The 16,218-nt window shown below is 39.9% G+C and overlaps 1 long non-coding RNA gene across 1 annotated transcript in view; it reads left to right on the plus strand.

Moving 5' to 3' along the window:
* Nucleotides 1–914: 914 nt before the first annotated feature.
* Nucleotides 915–16,218, plus strand: part of LOC122801187 — a 270,025-nt gene continuing 254,721 nt past the window's right edge. The window contains exon 1 of the long non-coding RNA XR_006364674.1: nucleotides 915–1,231. This is a non-coding gene — a long non-coding RNA (uncharacterized LOC122801187). The remainder of the gene's footprint in view (nucleotides 1,232–16,218) is intronic.

Genomic DNA, 16,218 nt, shown 5'->3' on the forward strand with positions numbered 1-16,218 from the left:
TTATACAATCTGACATTACAGTAGATGTACTGTAAATGAACATTTTTTGGAAAGCGCTAACTTTATTGATCTGAAAAGGACAATGAGAACATTGCACACAGCAGGGACTGCTTACAAACTATTTACACAAATTGTGCTTCATGAGTTCAAAGTGACCTACACAACTAAATTATAACGGAAAGGAGTACCTCTTTTTGAAATACCTATCTTTCCAACTACCATCTTAAACTCTCTCTGCTTCCCATGTTTCAACCAACATTACATTCAAGAGTCCACCTTGAACTCCTAACCTAGGTTTCTTTTGACAGGTATTATAAATTTCTGCAGTATATCCCACCTCTGTTCAGATAAATCTTCTTACTGACCTAGCAGTGCAATGAACTTAATGCCCTTCACAATTCCAAAAGAATATATAAAAAGATGCAGATATCACCTTATCTCAGACAACCAGTATTATGACCTTCCACTACATTAGAACTCAATGCTTTTATGCCACACTATCCTTCCTAGTAATACTTTGAGCATTGGCTGAACCTCTGAAACATACTCATCAAATAACATTGATATGCTAATTCAGCTACAAATGCAACACTTATTAAATTATTTTTAAAACAATTACAATAGTTAACTGGATATATATATAAATACAAAGAACATGTAAAAAACAAAGCAAAGGGAAAGACTGCTAAAAATATTAAACTAATGAGAAGTAGAAAAATCAAATAAAATGCAAAGAATATGCTAATATATATACTGTCTTCGCCTCACAGTTAGACGTTGCTCGTTCGATTCTCAGTTAGAGCGTCTTCCGTGTGGCGACATGCGTGAATGGGCGTTCCTTCGTTGAAGGTTGTACGTTAGGCCCGGCAAGCCAGTACGTAAAAATATACTGCCAATCATTAGCGGACCGGAGTTCCGCTGTGGCGACCCCTAACCGGGAAAAGGCCGAAAGACACAAACAAACAAATATACTGTCTTGGAGATTGTCTTCTTAGTCTTAACCCACAGCTGTCGGGATTTGGCGCAAGTCCCTACACTTTATTATCTAAACATTCCATCTTCCCATAACTGTCCCATCCCCCTCTTCATGTCCTATACCTGTGTTCCCAACGGAGCTTAGGTAGCCTCTCCCCTCCACCAAACAAAGTTTATTTATTCTGAGCGAACATTTGGGCACCATTTTTAAATTCCCTTCACCTATTCCAAGTGTCTCCATGCAGCATGCTCACAAGTAAGTTTTTATTACGTGCTACTGTTAGTCATTTATTGCGGTTATGTTAATGCTGGCCCTACCTCTTGGTTGAGCTAATCTTTCTCTAAGAAACTGGCATAGTATTCACTGAATTTTTGTTATGTTGCCTATGAGGAGGTCGCTGTTCTGATCGTATCGTTGCTTGCGTGTGTACTCATTGCAGCTTACATGCCTTAACCTGAATGCCGTAAAAGTTTTGTACAACTGTGCTACGAATTAGCTTGTTATATTTTTTATAACTGTGCTAGGAACTAGCTGGTATCACTGGGCATCTGTTGATAATAGTTGCATTAATTACTGGCTGCACTCGTACAGCTATGACAGAGTCAGCCTGTTGTGCCAGTACGCTTTAGCGTATATGTTTCACATGTCAATGCGCACGCTGGTCAGCTAATATGCTTATTGTTGTGAAATACCAGCAAAGTGATATTGCATAGCTTCTAAGGTCTTTTATATTTTTGCATAGTCTCTAAGGTCTTTATACTGTATGTAGTAACCAAACCATTACCCGTCTGAACAGCATTTCTACTGCTTGTTTTTACTACATAGCTTGAGTCTCTCCTTACCATAGTGCTACACATAGTCGCAGTTAGGTTTACTGTCCTCCCAGTATACTGCATTTAACATATTAATGAGTTGTTTACCTCCCCGCTCATAATATCTCTCTATTCTTCCCCCAGTTCCCCTCATCTGTAATGCCTGGAATGAATCCCTCCAGCCACCCTGTCTTGCAGCATGAACAGCTGGTCTGCCCAGATACAGAGCAGGATATAGACCTGCATGTACTCCAGCTAATGTATGTGTACTGCTTCTACCAACAACAATTATTAAGTAATTGTCCTTTATATGTAGCCTAAGAGTATGCTGCTAGGGACACTCGGCCATCGCCAACTTCCCTACCTGCCCGTCCGCACCCTTGCAAAACTGTCTTCCTTTTTGCCTAATTTTGTTGGGGGGAGGGGGGGTCTCCCCTCTAAACACCCAACTACCAAAGACTCTCAACAAACATATGAGCTACCTAGCCCTCTGTGAACTTCTGTAGAATACCCCCTGCATTTTCCTTTTTTTGTTTCAGCTTTCTTATTCTCCTACCTTAAATATAGTACGCTCTTTGATTTCAGGTATCTTTCTGCTTGCTTACTTTCCTTGAGTGCTATCCTTTCACATACCTCTGACCTCTGTTTCACTTGTCTACCCATTTGTTGTCTTGGAGATTGTTTTCTTAGTCTTAACCCATGGCTGTCGGGATTGGGCACAATCCACTCTGTCCAGATACCACACTCCTAACCCCCTCCAACCAATTAGAGCCCAGCTGCCACTATCCCATACATCTGCACATAACTCTACCCACATAAGTAGCATACAGCACCTACATTCACCATAGAGTCCAATCTCTTCTCCCACCTGCTGCATTATCACCTACATCCCACTTTACGTCTCACAACACCAACTTACACAAAATGCCAAACAACATAAAACACAGCATCCTCTTATTCACTCTCACAATCTTTCTTCTCTTACTCACCTACTTCACTTCTCCCCCCCCCTTTTAGCACTCCCTACCCAGAGACCCCCACTCTATCCTCATAACCACATGCTAACCAACAGAAGCTTCTCCAACATCCCACCATCTCCATTTAACTTACAAACCCATCTACTAACTAAATCTAGCTACTCCACCATCAACATCAAACTAAAATTCACTTATATTGAACTTAATATGCCCCACTTCCCAACCTTTCACTACTCTAAACAAATAACACATGCTCGAGTCCTCGCGCAATGTGGAGACATTCATCCCAATCCTGGTCCAACCAACCTCCCAACCCACACCCAAAGCTCCCATTCCCAAAACCTGTTCATAACAACAGCTAATGTACATAGTATATAGGTTCATAGGTTGGTACTTGACTATCTGCCCGAAGGCATATATTAGCCCAGCCACGTTGTGCAGTATTCACCGCCCCTTTAGTAGTTCCCTAGACCCTTGTACTAGCAGCTAGTACCCTTGGCCCCTATCTAGTAGTGCTGTTGGTGTGATCCCCGGTCTGAACTTTGTTACCCATCCACTCATCAAGGTTCCTCTTGAAGAATGATAGTGAGGGGCTCTGTCTTATGTAGATCGGGACCCTGTTCCATAGTAAGGGAAGTCTCTGCGAAGGGAATCTGTCCCTCCAGCATGTTCTAGTCATTGTTGTGTTGAGGTTTATATCCCTAGAGCATGTAGTTCGAGTAGATTTGGTTTTGCTAAGATGGAGCATGTTCAACAATTCTGGGTTGGACATGGCTCTGTACGTGTTAGACAGAGATTGCCTCTGAGAAAGCGGTATGCAACAGAGAACAGTCTTAGCTTTTCAATCATGCTGCATAGGGCAACTGTTTGAGGCCAGTAATTCTCTTGGTTAGGTACCTCTGTGGTCCCCCCAGCTGCTGGAGATGTCTAGCCAGGTACATTCCAATTGGTGCATTGTACTCAATAATGGTTCTGATGAGGGAAGAGTAGAAGGGCACCATTACATCCTTAGATCTTGATGCGAACCCTTTCATGATCAGATGGGTCACATAGAAGGATTTTCTAACTACTTTGGCAACATGGTTATCAAAGGAAAGCTGGCTATCTACTTGGGTCCCTAGATCCCTTATTTCTTCTTCAGATTTCAGGGGATTACCTCCTATGTTGTAGTTTGCGGGTACTCTGTTTTTTTCCAAAGGGGATTACTACGCATATTTTGCATTTAGCTTGAGACCATGGCTTTGACGCCATGCATCAGTCTCATTTAGGCCCTTCTGGAGGATCTCCATGTCGGCCGGAGACTCTATTATAGCACCCAGTTTGCAGTCGTCCGCAAACTTAGTCAGCCACAGCCCTTCCATGCTTGCCTGTACTTCTGAGAAGTATATGCCAAATAGGAGGGGTCCCCAGGACAGAGCCCTGAGGCACACCACTCGTTACTGGTCTGGATTCGGACATAGATCCTGCTACTCTTACTTTATGGGATCTCTCTGAGAGCCAGTTTGCGATCCATCTTGTGACGTAAGGGTTTATGCCCAGGCTGGTGAGCTTATCAATAATACCCGAATGGGGAATAGTGTCAAATGCTTTAGCAAGGTCAAGGTAAGCCGTGTGTACCTCCTTTCCCTTATCTATAGCCTGAGTAACTGTCTCAAAGAAATCCACCAGGTTCAGGAGGCATGATCTGCCCTTGACGAAGCCGAACTGTGTGGGGTCCAGCGACTGGAGGTTCCCAATCTCTCCATTTATGAGTTCCATAATGATTCGCTCCATAGCCTTACAGATCAGACTGGTCAGGCTTATTGGTCGGTAGTTCCCAGGGACAGTTGTGGCCCCACCCTTGTGTAGCGGGACCAATGTTGCTGTGCGCCATTCTCTGGGCACATATCCTGTGGAGAGGCTGAGACTGAACAGGGTATTAAGATGCGGGATTTAATTCCTTTTGGAGCTCACGTATGACACAGCCTGGGACACCATCTGGTCCCATGAAAGCAGTGTTTTTAGCTTTAGATAGAGGCTTGTTAACCAACGTATCAGTAATAATTGGACTTGCACAATCCCCTGGAATGGTAATAGGCCCTGTAGGTGGTGAGGGGGGGGGGGGAATTTGCACTGAACCTGTCAGCCAAGATGGTGGCAATGTCAGAAGGGTCAGTGTATTTTGTTCCATTTTGTACTAGCTCAGAACAGACCTGAGCATTGCCATTTAGGTTTTTGACGTAGCCATAGAAGGCCTTATGGTTATCCTTGGCAACTTTCTTTTCAAAATTAGCTTTAGTTGACTTGATGAGGGCCCTCAATTTCTTACTAATGCTGATCTGGGATGATTTTTCTACTTGAGATTTGGCCTTTTGTATAAGTCTCCTCCTTTTATTGTAAAGTTTGCTTATGGCCAGGGTCCACCAGACTGTTTTCTTCTTGCTTGATGAAGGAGTCTTGGTTTTATTTGGGATAGCACGGTCCATGCAATCCTGAAGATGCATGTAGAGTGCCTTGGTGTAGGATTCCGCATCCTGGATATCATTATCCTTCTGCAAGGGAATAGTGAAGCTTTCCACTTCGGATGCAAGTAGTTTGAAGTTTGCTTTGGAAAGGTTTTTCACTATGTTTTTTTTTACTGGGGGAGGTGGAGGGGTGAGGATGTCCAGGGTTATCAGTTTGTGGTCGGATCTGACCAAGGAGGGAGTGATAACGGGTGTGGTACAGTGGGCGCCCATATTTGTGATGATTAAATCCAATATTTGTCCCCTCTAGTGGGGGAACATACTAGTTGTTCAAGGGCATTTGAATTTATAAATTCTATGAATCACTGAGCATAGGAGTTGGAACATTGGTATTTCGCCCAGTCTATACCAGGGTAGTTGAAATCACCCAAGATTATGGTGTTGGGTAGGACCTTTATATTTTCCAATGTCTCAAGGAATGCAGAGTGAGCATCTTGGGACATGGTGGGCAATCTATAACCGGCTACAACTTGAAATGTGGTTTTGCCTGCTGATAGATGCACATGGATGATCTGTGGGGCATCATGCTGTGCTACTAACCTGGAGATATGGGTATCCTTGATGAATATGGATACACCTCCGTCTTTTGTACTGCGATCCGGTAAATGAGGCCGGAAGTTATGATATGAATTGTAAACTGGCAGTGCTGGTATGCTCTCTTGAGCCTTGAACCAGGTTTCCGTCACTGCACAAACATTGATTTTCTCCATGCTGAGGAGAGCCTCGAATGTGTGCATTTTGAGGTTGAGACTTCTGGCGTTGAGTAGCATTACCCTTAGTTTTTGGTTACCTGTGCTGGTTACAGTGGTTGGTTTGTCCTTTGAGCCTTGCCTAAAAAAGGCACTATGGGGACGGTAAGAGCCTTGGCCAGTATTCGAAAACCTAGGTGTGACAGGTGCAACCCATCTCTGGCAAAACAGCGGGGCTTGTCTGTCATGTCATCCCAGGCAGACAGACACTGGATCCCCTTAGAATGACACAAGAAGCTTAGCCAATTGTTGAAATTGATCATTTTGTCTTTGTATTGTGGTATCATTCTAGGTGAAGGTAGTATGCTACTCAAGGTCAGGGTCATACCAGCTTGGGCTACATGATCAGAGAGCTCCTCAATGTCTCTTTTCATGTAGTCCAGGGAGGTACTTCTTAGATCATTCACGCCAACATGTACAATGACAGCGTCATACTTGTAATTGTTCTGGAGTGACCTAAGTGCTTGTATTATGTGGCGGATCCGAGCACCCGACAGGCAGCTGACAGTAACCTTCTCCTTGTTCAGCCTGGTGAATGGAACATCTGTGTGCCTTACTATAGAGTCTCCTATTACTAGCGTGTTGGGTATGGTGTTTTGCCTTAAGGGCTGTTGTGAGGCACACTGCTGAGGTGAATTAGGTGTTTTCTGGCTTGTGTTTGGGGGTGCAGGTTGCTTGCTTGTCTTGTTTGGAGGGCACTGTTTCTTTTTCAGATTGGTACCTAGTGTGTAATAAGACCACTGAATTTCATGCCTGGCTCTGTCTATACACCCCAGATATTGTTGCACTCACTGAAACATGGATGAAATCACATACATATCACATATATATATCTGTTACTGAAGTAATCCCCCCCCGTGTACAACATGCTTAGAAATGACAGTCTCCACAAATAAGATGGTGGCGTTGCACTAATCTACCATAACTCTATAACTATCACAAAATTTTCCAAACCTGTTCCAACCTTCAGAAAGGTAGAAATATTACCAGCAATACTGCATATCAAAAAAATAAAACAAATTTGTATTGTAGTACTATATATTCCCCCAGGCCAAAATATACCCATTTTAGAAGATTTTCTCTCCTTGGCAACCCAGAATATCTCCAACAAAACCATTATTCTGGGTGATACTACTACAGACTGGCAAACTCTCATCTCTAACTACCCCTCTAATAATATAAACTTATATAGGTTTACCCAACTCATCACAGATCACACACATATGGTAAATAAAAAAACTGAATCTACCCTTGACTGGATTCTCATCTCACACCCCCATAAATGCACTTATACAGGAACCCTCCCAAGTATCTCTAGCGACCATCTACTTGCCTTCACTCACAGAACCCAAATACAAACAAAAGCCCATCTGTATAAAACTTCTAGAAATCTTACCTATTTCAGTCAAAAGGTATTTATAGACACTTTAAATGCCTAGAACTGGTAACCAACTAAAATACTTCCGCTGGATGATGCAATAGAGTACTTAACTAAAGTCTTTCTTAATACTCTCAATAGTCTCGCCCCTATGCGAACAAAACAAATTAAGCATAACCATGCCCCATGGCTAACAAAACATACTAAACAGATTCTCATTGCCAAGGACAAAGCATGGAAGGAATGACGTAAAAATAGACCCCAACAAAATGAAACAAAATACAAACAACTCCGTAACACTGCCAAAAAGTTAGTAATTACTGACAAAAGGAACTACTTCTCCATTCAACTAGACTCCCAAAACAACAATCCCCATAAATTCTGGAAATCCATCACCTCATTCCTTAACCCTGGAAACCAACAAAATCCTACACCATCCCCTGAGAAAGACCCACTAGAAATTGCACGTGCTTTCAAAACCCACTTCATAGAAACCATTCAAAAACTTGTCAATGATTTTTATACTCTGACAAACTCTACCTCAAACAGTTCAGATAGCAACACAAATCTTCCCTCCCCTAAGTCAAATACATACTCCCCCCTTTAAATGACACCTCAGATAGCAGCTCACCCACTTGTACTTTTAATATTCAACCTGCGCCCATCTCTCTAGTGCTTAAACTGTTAACTAAACTAAAGCCATGCTCCCCCTCTGCCGCCAGACTTCCAGCAGAATACTTAAAACTTGCTTCAGATGCTATAGCATACCCTGTTAGCATTCTCATCAATCGATCCATCTTTGAATCAAACATTCCACATCTTTGGAAAAAAATCCATAACTCCGCTACATAAAGGTGTAATGCTACTGATCTATCTAATTACCAGCACATCTCTATACTCTCTCCTCTATCTAAAATCTTAGAAAAGTGTATACACACTCAACTGTTAAAATATCTCATCAACAATAATCTACTTGCCCCCACTCAGCATGGCTTCTACCCTGCACACAACACTACCACTGCCTTACTTTCATTTACTAATACTGTTAACAACTTAGATGCTATACTAATAACCTCAGTTATCGGATCTATCTAAGGATTTTGATGCAGTATCATACCCTAAACTACTACTACAACTCAAGTCCTTAAATTGCTCCCCACACTCACTGGCTTGGTTTTCCAAATATCTTTCTGACAGGAAACAATCTGTCAAATGGCAGAACAAGCAATCCGAATATCTCCTAAACAAAACAGGAGTCCCCCAGGGATCCGTTTTTGGGCCACTACTATTTAACATTTTCATCAATAACCTCCACAAAGCCTCTCATCTTAGTACTCTCATCCAATACGCAGACGATTCTATGATAATCTCCTCTGCCAACAGCCTGTCAGATCTCAGCATCTAGCACAAAAATCCTTTACTTCTATTGAATCCTGGCTAAATGATGCCCAACTTCTGCTCCTCCCAAAAAAATCTAAACTCTTAATATATTCATCCAAACCTTCAAATCAGGATTTTAAAATCTTCTCACAAAACAATACCATTATCCACAATATGTGGATATGCTACAAAAGGGCCTTACAGAAACAGATGCTTGGTGCCAGAGCCATGGGCTCAAGCTCAATACCAAAAAATATACAGTTATCTCCTTTGGGGAAAAAACATGTACCCGTGAATTACCCCATAGGTGGCAGTACACTAAACACTGAAAGTGTGATAAGAGACTTAGGGACACAGGTGGACAGTGGTCTCACCTTTGATAACCACATTGCCGCAACAGTCAGGAAATCCTCCTGTGTGGCACAGCTCATCAGTAAGGGCTTTTCATCCAGAAAAAAGGAGGTCATTGTCCCACTGTACTCATCCCTCATTAGACCCAATATAGAATACAACGCCCTGTTTGGTATGTACCTCTCAAGCCATCTTCAGCAAATGGAAAGGCCGCAGAAATGCCTCACTAAAAGAATCACAGACCTAAAGCAGATGCCCTATGCTGCCCATCTTAAAAAAAAAAAAAAAAAAAAAAAAAACTCCAGCTATACTCTGTCACATGTTGTCTACTCAGAGGTGATCTCTGCTTAACATACAAGGCCATGTCAAACCCAGAGCTGTTGGACATGCTACACTTAAAGAAATCCCAATCCCTCAGAGCCACATGCTCCAGGGATCTAAACCTTGTCATCACAATGAACAAAACATGCTGGAGTGATAGGTTCCTGACCCAGAGACTCCCCATACTCTGGAACAGACTGCCCATACATGTCAAGCAGAGCACCTCTTTGGCCCTCTTCAAAAGGAACCTTGATGATTGGATGGGAGATAGGAAATTCACTGCAGGGATCACGTCAGTCACCCTGTTAGACAGGGGTCAAGGGAAGTAAATATTGTGGGAAGAAATAGCCAGGGAATTGTTATGGCTAGGCTGGTATAGGCCCTAGGGCCGATAGCTAGTACCAACCTATGAACCATAATAGGTTAACTAAAATCATCAAAACTGGGTGTTACAATTGACAACAAACTCTCCTTTGATAATCACATCCATAATGCAATCAAGAAAACCCACTTCAAACTTGGTAAGCTATACAGGCATAAACATTTCATGAACACCTCCACCAAGCTAAAACTGGCAAACTATCTTCTCCTCCCCACCCTTCTCTATGCTAGCCCCATATTTACTAACATACATACAACTCTCAAAAACAAATTACAATCCTGCATCTATAAAATAGCAAAGTTTGCCTGCAACATGCCAACTCGGACCCTCTTGCCTTAAAAAGTATAAACTGGCTTGACTTTCCCACAATCTACAATACAGCCAACTAACACTTACCCACAAACTACTATATAACCCCAACTTTTGCCCCCGATTCAGACCCTATGACATACATATACTCCTACATGTATTCTTAGGTCCTCAAGCAAACGAGTCCAAGAAACGGTTCCTTCATCATTGCCAAAGCTTGGAATGCGCTGCCCTCTTCCATTACCCAAATAGACTCCTTAAAGGCCTTCAAAACTGCACTAAAATCCCATTTCCTTAATAATCAAACGTTTTCCTGCACCTACTCACCTAAACCACTATAAACAGGTCACTGTCTCTCTCACTAGTCACTATCAAATAATGTCCTTTAGTTCACACATCTATGCTACTGTCCCTAGATTTTCTTTTACCATGGCTCTTGACTGTATCCTTCTACATGCTACATTAAAAAAACATGCTACAGTAACAAAAAAAAATATATATATATATATATATATATATATATATATATATATATATATATTAATGTTGTTTATACATTCCCTTACATGTCTTTAATTTCTTTACTGTAACTACCTTCAATTTCTGTAAATACTTGTTGATATGTATGATGTATGATGATTACTTGAAATGTATGATGTATAATTGTAATTGATGTCCCTTGTATACTATGTATATACTTGCTCATGTGATGTGACACCATGTCTTGTAACCATTCTTGGAGCTTTTCTCCCTGGGGCTCCACTGAAAATGAGTTTCTAATCCAATGGACTTTCCCAGTTACCAAATGTCAATAAATAAATAAATATCATCTCACATGGTTGAAAGCTATACCAAAAAATAAGTGACCTATGAAAGTGATTCAAGGAAGGGCACTCTCAAAGCCAAAGAGGCAGTAAGTTTCACATGTTGCTGTGGTACTACCAGCATCCTCTAGGAAACTGAGAGCAAAGTCTGAGCAGGATGATATGGCACATAGGTAAGAGGGTCTCAAATCACGAATAGACGTGTAGGTTAACACAAGACTTTGTAGAGGATTCTATAACAGCTTTTAGGCATAATATACTGGTAATTGGATGTGCCAGTCAGTGGCCAAGTGACAGAGTTCTGTAAACAGTCAAGCTGTTTCTATATTATAGTATGGCGCTTAAGCGTATTACTGCTGAGCACTTGCAATTGCTTGTTAACACATAGCTACATATTCAAGCCTGCTATTAAATGCATTGAACTGCACAGGCTCAAAGAAGAAGAAACACAAACTCATTACTGTCCAAGCTTTCACCGTAATGCCATCTTGAAGCATTGTGCTAGACATTAAGTTCAGAGCCAGTGGTTATTTATGTAGCAACAGAAAGTCTAGTACACCCAAAACAGTTAACACATCTCCTTTAAACCCAGCCACTCAGAAATACATGCCTTAGAAATCACAAAACTATTAATACATCCTGCAACATTTCAGAAATTAACATTCACACTATTAAGAACTTTGTATGGGATTCATACATATGCACTGCACTTGTGTGCAATGCTTACACACCTTGGTAACACTGAATGGCAGCGAATACAATAATTAGAAATCTAAAACAAGGCAAGCAATGCTTTCATGCACACATCTGCATTCCCATCTACATTAATGAGCAGCACAGCAAATATGCAAGCAGACCCATCTGTGCAGCGAAACACATATACAGAAGCACACTGCACAATCCATAGAGTAACCACATGCTGCACTGTAAATCCAACAAGAGCTGAAATGTTACTTTACTAACATTGCATTTTGGAATAAAACAGCACATGTTAATACATCCTTCAGCAGACTAGCATAAAGTGGTACAAAATGATATGCAACTATTAAATAATTACAACTACACAGCTATGGTGTGCACATACATGGCCACCCCTCAGATATGGAAAACTAGAACAAAGGAGGACAACATATGTGCATGTTCAAGAAGAGGCATGGCATGCATATTTTGGTGAGGATTGGGTCCCTTTCTCTTTATATAAAGAGAGAAGGTAAGAGGGGTAGGATAACAAGAAATGAAGTAAAGGAATGGTATTGTAGGTCAGTAAGCCATAATGGTGTTTGTATATGCTCATCCACAGGGAGACCCCATAGCTGTTCCCTTTTTCTGCAAATAATACTTGTTGTCAAAGGAAACAGAATTGTTACTAAGTACCAGTTCTAACAATTCCACAATTAAATTAATCTTTTCATGGGGTATTCTCTGTTCCAGTAACATCTCATTAACCCACTCTAATCCTATTGATTGGGGAATAATGGTTCTCAGTAAAGAACTACTTGTGTTGGACAGGGTGATAAGAGAAGATGTGTTATATAAACGAATGAAATATGAGCACCTACGCATTTATAACAGTACTGACCAACACTTGGAAAAGTTAAAGACAGGGAAAATTAACAAAATCAACAGAGACTTAAAATGACTATGCTAACGGGTCCACATACCCGAACCCCCCTGGCTCTCACTATAGAAACAGGAACAACAATAGTAAACACTATGTCAACTATGGGGTTACAGATGATAGAAGGGACAGTGAGGAGGAAGCTGTTGCTGCATATAATAAAGAATATCCCGAACTGAGGAGGTCGGAGAGAATGAGAAATAGAAAGAATTCTGAAAATAGGCAGCAACAACAAATGGGGTTTCATGGAGCGAGGCTCAAGAACAAAAACTGGAGGACATGAATTTACTTTTAAACAAATCATTAGATTCATTTATGAATGTTAACCACGATATTGGGGAATTGTATAACAACAGGAAGAGGTTTTAAGTCTTCAAGAAAACACAATGAACAAAAAATGTAAAATTGTTATTAACAAAGAGAAAGATTTTAGTGTATAATTTTTCTGAAGTATGTATTGATAACAATGTAGCGGATTTGTTACCTAAATGCATGACATTTGTACCTACAAATATGTCTAACTTTACTAACACTATAATAGATTTGAAATTGTACTTAAGGAAACTGAATTTTACATTATTATACCAGAACAATATTTATAACAATGAGAACAATAAGTATAGTATCAGCTCTAAATATAGCCCATCCCTCCACCCCTGGATGGTTACTTATGAAAAGATATGTCAACTTGATTTAATGAACTTGCACATTCATTGAAGAAAATTAAGTAACAGTAATAGGAATTTAAATAAAGAGGAACAAGATTCTGTAAAATTATTACAAAACGAGAAAATCAGAATAATGAAACCGGATAAAGGTGGAGGGGTGGTGGTCATCAGTTTACATACGTATGATAAAATGAATGAAATCTTGAACACAGATACATATGAAGAAGTTTCCTTAAATGAACTAAATGGGGCATAGAGGAAAATTCACACTCAATTAAATGACATTTTCTTGGAGAAAAGAACAGATGTCAGCTTATATAATTATTTAAATATAATTACTCCTAGAGTTTCGGGTTTTTTTTGTATCCCCAAGATCCACAAAAGTATTGACAATCCCCCCCCATGTGGCCACTTGTGGATGGAAGGGATTCCATAACATCTGCATGTGCAAAATATTTAAATTATGAACTTAAAAGTGTGAACAGAAACAGATTTGCAAAGACTCGTGGTCTTTCCTAGAATTCAAGAATGATACCAAATATAACCAAGAAGACATATTGCTAACCACAGATGTTTGTGATTTGTACACCGTTATTCCCCAAGTGGTGGTGGTGCTGCGGTAGCGTTGTCGCCTCACAGTAAGACATCCAGTTTGATTCTCAGCTAGAGCGTTTTCTGTGTGGAGACATGCATGAATGGGCGTACCTTAGTTGAAGGTTGTGCGTCAGGGCTGGCAACTCTGCATGTAAAAAATCTACTGCCAGTCATTAGCGGACCAGCGTTCCGCTGTGGCGACCCCTAACCGGGAAAAGCCGAAAGACACAACAACACCGTTATTCCCCAATCAATAGGATTAGAGTGAGTTAATGAGATGTTACTGAACAGAGAATACCCCATGAAAAGATTAATTTAATTATGGAATTGTTAAAACTGGTACTTGGTAACAATTTTGTTTTCCTTTGACAAGTATTATTTGCAGAAAAAGGGAATAGCTATGGGGTCTCCCTGTGGAGGAGCATATACAACCACCATTATGGCTTATTGGGAGAAGCACTTTATATTTAATACTACATTCAACATCCATATTAGAACATACTACAGATTTCAGGATGACATAAGTTTGATTTGGAAAGGCCCAGAAGAGATTCTTGAAGAATTTCTTAGATATATTAATAGTATGACCACAATTTTTATGGTTTACCTGCAATGTTAATTTAAACTACATGGATTATTTGGATGTCCATTTAGTGATAGATGAAATTAATGAGAGATATATTGCCACAATACATAGAAAAAAAACATATTCTAATTATTTTCTCCACTATAATAGCTTCCACCTTGAGCATCAAAAGACATCTGTCGTTAAAGGACAGTTAGTAAGAGCTGCTCAAATGGTCACTAGGCAAGAAGACTTCTTGGAAGAATGTAGTGCTTTACTCTCTCTGTTTTTGAAAAGAGTGTACCCCACTTGTCGTATTGATGAGGTAATGCAGGAAGTAATCAATAAAAGATAAAGAGGCTATTTTAAGCCCATTTTGAGTGGTAGAAACAGTATTGGTCTGTCGAATGGTCAGAACATGATTGTGAATACAGTTTTAGGAGAAGATAGACTAGTATTAGAAGTTCAACAGGCACAAAGTTTGAATGTAGTAAATAGGCAGGACTATTCCAAAGCATTGGTTATTACTTATAGTGATGACTTTAAAAGTTTGAAATAGATTTTTGAGAAAAATGGGTCTATATTGTTAGAAGACCCTAATGTCAAGAATCACATAGGTGAACGACCCACTTTAGTATGCCGTAGGAGAATGAATTTTAAAGATCTATTGAAATATATAGGACAAGAGAATTACACTGGCATATATGGTATGACTAGATGTGGGGCATGTACTTGGTGTCATAAAAATAAAATAGGCGATAGGTTCACTGTAAAGAACTGAACATACCAATTAAAAGGGAAATTTAATTGTAAATCTAAAGCAGTAGTATATATTGTGGCCTGTGAGGTATGTCCAGTATTTTACATTGGCAAAACGGAGAGGCAGTTTTGGCAAAGAATGTATGAGCAAGAATATGCCATAAGAAAGAACAACTTCAATAATGCTTTGGCCAAACACATTAGCGACCAAGCAGGGCATCAAGTTAAGTTTATGGTCATCAAGCAGGTTAACATTGATGACAAGAAAGCATGGGACAAGCTGACAGTTGGCCAGGCAATAATGAATGCAGCTCAATTAACCAAGTTTTGAAATTAAAAGCTCTGGAGAGAAAGAAAATTGTCTAAAGGCAGCGTATCTACTTACACATATAATTCATATATTTTTAAATATTTTTTAACATTGTTTACATATATATTTTTTCATAAAATATATACATTCATACACACATATTGTTTTACATATATGTTTCTGTTTTTTTATACAATTCAATATAATGCAATGTATTAATGTAGGAACAGTTAATTTTATATAAAACATAATATTGGTAGTGGAACTTTAAAATAGGGCTATGTGGTGTTGATGCAAACTGGATTATGTCCAATCAAACGTAAGTTGTGAATATTTAAAGGAGTGAAGTGATTAACACTATGTCTGATGAAGTTTAACCCTGGTTTAAATGAAAGTGCTCATTTTGTATTGTTTTTTATGCCAATAAAGTGGTTGAATTTTTAATACAACTTGGCATCTTCATTTAATCGAATAAGAAGAGTGGCTTAAGATCCAGGCCACAGCTCCTGCTTTGGTTTAAGTAGCCATTTATATTTAATCAAGCTACAGTACATGCACCTGCCAACTAGATGACCCTGTGGAATATCACTTGCAATAACTGGTGATATAGCTGAGATGCATGCCATATATGTGAATAATGGGAACTGCCTGGTTGATTGGCAAATACATTGGTTAGAATCCCATGTGTACCCCCTGGTGTTCACTAAATAGTGGAACTTTCTTTTCACATACCACTGTGGT

The sequence above is a fragment of the Protopterus annectens genome, chromosome 1.part0 (assembly GCF_019279795.1).
Source record: "Protopterus annectens isolate FY-2018-M chromosome 1.part0, PAN1.0, whole genome shotgun sequence".
NCBI classification, from domain to species: Eukaryota; Metazoa; Chordata; order Ceratodontiformes; family Protopteridae; genus Protopterus; species Protopterus annectens.